At 42.6% G+C, this 3,397-nt stretch overlaps 1 protein-coding gene and 1 long non-coding RNA gene across 4 annotated transcripts in view; one reads left to right on the top strand and one right to left on the bottom strand.

The window, feature by feature from the left end:
- TBC1D19 (TBC1 domain family member 19) overlaps window positions 1–3,397 on the top strand; it is a 104,883-nt gene that overhangs the window by 9,193 nt on the left and 92,293 nt on the right. The gene's annotated exons all lie outside the window — the stretch shown is intronic.
- The window catches only part of LOC107184280, an 11,877-nt gene that overhangs the window by 4,333 nt on the left and 4,147 nt on the right, over window positions 1–3,397 (bottom strand). The window contains exon 2 of the long non-coding RNA XR_001515102.1: window positions 874–879. This is a non-coding gene — a long non-coding RNA (uncharacterized LOC107184280). The remainder of the gene's footprint in view (window positions 1–873; window positions 880–3,397) is intronic.

The following is a 3,397-nucleotide window of genomic DNA, read 5'->3' as shown; positions in this document are numbered from 1 at the left end:
TTTTGTGTAAATCTAGAAGTGGTATTAGCCTTAACCATATCTACCTTACCTGCTGTCATACCCTTTAATCCTGGAAAGTAAGGCAGTGAAGAAGTGGATGATGGTGTACAGGATTTCAAAATAAGTAACCTCCTGTCTTCATAGAATTGATATACTTGAGGGATAAGATACCTATTAAAATGTAGGTTTGCTTTGTGTGAATAAGACATCTCTTCGTGTTTTATTTCAGCCATGAGTTACTTAGAGATGGTCATGTCAGGTTCTTGAATTAGGCAAGGCCAACTTGAAATGAGAGGGAAACGATTGATTAGTAAAGGGGAAGTTTAGACTGCTTCAGGCACAAAATAGGTTATGAAAAGAGGCTAAGAAGCGAAGCTGTGGCATAAGGGGAGGATCAGACAGCCAGTGCTGGCCGAGAAGAGGGCCAGTGTGGGGGTGTCAGCACAAGAAAGCCAGTGAGGGCTCCATCCTCAGGTGAGAGAAACCGGAGCAGGGCTCCCATTACATAACAGGTTGAGTAGATGGCATGGTCAGCTCTCACACAGCCAGACCTCCCAGTGGGAAACCAAAACTCATTCCTGGCTATAATGCCTGTCACCCGGACTACTAGGGTTACAGAAACAAATCTTGTCTACAATTTTAGAAAGAACCAAAACTATTAGGAAGCAATGGGAATATCCAATTCAATATGTTTTTTTAAAATTATTTATTGCTTAAAGTATTACATATGGTATTACATATGTCTCCATTTTCCCCTTTGGTCGCTCCCACCCCCCAGCATATGCCCCCACCCTCGTAGTGTCTGTGTCCACTGGTTATGCTTATATGCATGCATACAAGTCCTTCGGTTGATCTCTTACCCCCCACTCCCACCCTCCCCTACCTTCCCTCTGAGGATTGACAGACTATTCGAAGTTTCTATGTCTCTGGATCTATTTTTGTTCATCAGTTTATGTTCATTATATTCCATAAATGAGTGAGATCATGTGATATTTTTCTTTCTCTGACTGGCTTATTTTACTTAGCATAATGTTCTCCAGGTCCATTCATGCTATTGTAAATGGAAAGAGTTCTTTCTTATTTACAGAAGCGTAGTATTCCACTGTGTAGATGTACCACAATTTTCTAATTCGCTCATCTGCTGATGGGCATTTAGGCTGTTTCCAAATTTTAGCTATTGTAAATTGTGATGCTATGAACATAGGAGTGCATATGTCCTTTCTGATCAGTGTTTCTGATTTCTTGGGATATCAGAAGTGGGATTACTGGGTCAAATGTGAGTTCCATTTTTAATTTTTTGAGGAAATGCCATACTGTTTTCCACAATGGCTGCACCAGTCTGCATCTCCACCATCAGTGCATGGGGGTTCCTTTTTCTCCACATCCTCACCAGCACTTGTTGTTTGTCGATTTGTTTATAGCCATTCTGACAGGTGTGAGATGGTATCTCATTGTTGTTAACGAGTCCCTCTTCTGCAGTGGTGATGGGCTCTTAACAGAAAATAGATGAAGTCCAAAATTATGTTAATGATAAAATAATGTTTGGGGATTGATCACACCTTTCTCTCTTTGTTTTTTGTTTATGTTCTTCAGTACATTGTGAGTTCCTCAAGAGTGAGGGAGGACTATGTCTTGTCTTTCTTTTTATACCCAACAACTGGAACATAGGAAGTGTCCAGTTAATTATTGAAAGAAGAATGCAAATGAATAGGCATATACTAAGGTATGGATATATTGAAAGGAAAAGGCTGGGGAAGAAGAAGTCTTGGATGGCACTCAAGGTGAAAAGATGGGAATGCATTCCCAATATAGCAACAGCAGTCAGGCTGAGCAAAGGGTTTCTGTGGTGGGGTACTTCCAGAGAGAGAGAGAGATTATATAGGCGGATGGAACTAGGCTTTTAGAGGATTGTAAACGCTAAAACAAATTTGCCTTTATTCTATAGGCATTGAATGGGGTCATTGGGGTATTTTGAGGAGAGTGGAGACATGAAAGTAGTTTTTAGGAGTGATTCTCACAGTATGATCTGTGAATTCCTGGTGGTCTATAGAATCCTTTCAGGTTAAAAGTATTTTATATAAAACTAGTAGCCCGGTGCACAAAAATTTGTGCACTCAGCGGGGGGTGGGGGGGGGTGGTAGTGTCCCTCAATTATTAAACATTTATCGGCACAACACTGACCACATTGGTGGTGGTGGTGATCTTGTCAGAATGTGTTATATTGTGCAGATGAAAATCTATTTAAACAGATTTGATGTAGATATTTTCAAAGATGGAAGAATTGCCCCTATCAACTATTTTAGTTGATTCATATCTTCACTAATTGTCATCATTGCAAAGTTTTCAGTCCCCATATGGATTGCTGGGTATAATAGGTCATGTGCTGTCCCTGTCCTTTGTAGCCTTTGTTACCTTAAGGACTCCAGTTTTCCATTTATATGTTTAAGTGCCAACCTTACTGGCTTAAAAATGTAAGCTTTTAACACTGCTCTCTCTGTTCCGTATCCTTCAGATGAAAAGTGGAGTTGGGTTGCAGCACAGGAGAGAAATTCAGAAGGGGAATATTGAAGTAATGACTGCAGCAAGAGAAGAGGGAACCTATTTCCTTGGCCACAGGCACTGGCGCCCTGGACCACAGGGCTGACAGCTTCTCCAGGTGGCTGCAGCCTGGGACCTCGGGCGGGTACCTTGTCCATCTCCTGGGCTGCAGCCAGCCTCAGGCGCTGGTGCCTGGACCAAAGGTGGGCGGCTTCTTCGTTTGGCAGCTTCTTCTTCTTCTGTGCTTCCAGGGAGGGCAGTCAGTTATGTGTATATGTGTGTGCATGCAAACATAGGCGTGTACACGTGTGTATGTGGAAATCTGCTGGGCAAGTCAAAACCATAGAAGAGTTGCCCCTTATCTCTTGAATCTTCCAGAGATATCTCCCACTTTTTTATTCTATCACTACTGGAGAGCCAGTATTTGCAGCCAGCCAGCCAGTGACTCTCTCAGTGTCTATTTCTGACTTCTTTCCCTGTCTGTCTTCCAACCCCTAATCATATTTCCACCTGGATGCATCATTTTTACTCCCAATATGCTGTATAGAGAAGGAGTCAGGATGCTGTCTTCCCATGAATAGTACTCAGTGACAAACCAATTGCATTTTAGTTGGGCAATGCCCCTACCCACCCTTCATATCCCTTCCACCAAGCATTTCTTTTTCCCTTTCTGTTTCTTGGATTGTTCTGCTGCTCCTTCTCTTCACCCCACCACCCTTGGATTGTAATGTAAAATTCTTTTACCATGCCAAGAAATTATTAAAAATACAGGTACTTTGAAAAAAACATACAGGTTCTTCTCCGAACACCGGCGGGGGGCGGGGGGGAGGGGGGCAGGGAAGAGGCGGCTTCTGGGGTC

Source organism: Myotis davidii, unplaced genomic scaffold (assembly GCF_000327345.1).
Source record: "Myotis davidii unplaced genomic scaffold, ASM32734v1 scaffold743, whole genome shotgun sequence".
NCBI classification, from domain to species: domain Eukaryota; kingdom Metazoa; phylum Chordata; class Mammalia; order Chiroptera; family Vespertilionidae; genus Myotis; species Myotis davidii.
The sequence above is the reverse complement of the archived record's forward strand: the minus strand, read 5'-3'. Positions and strand labels throughout refer to the sequence as shown.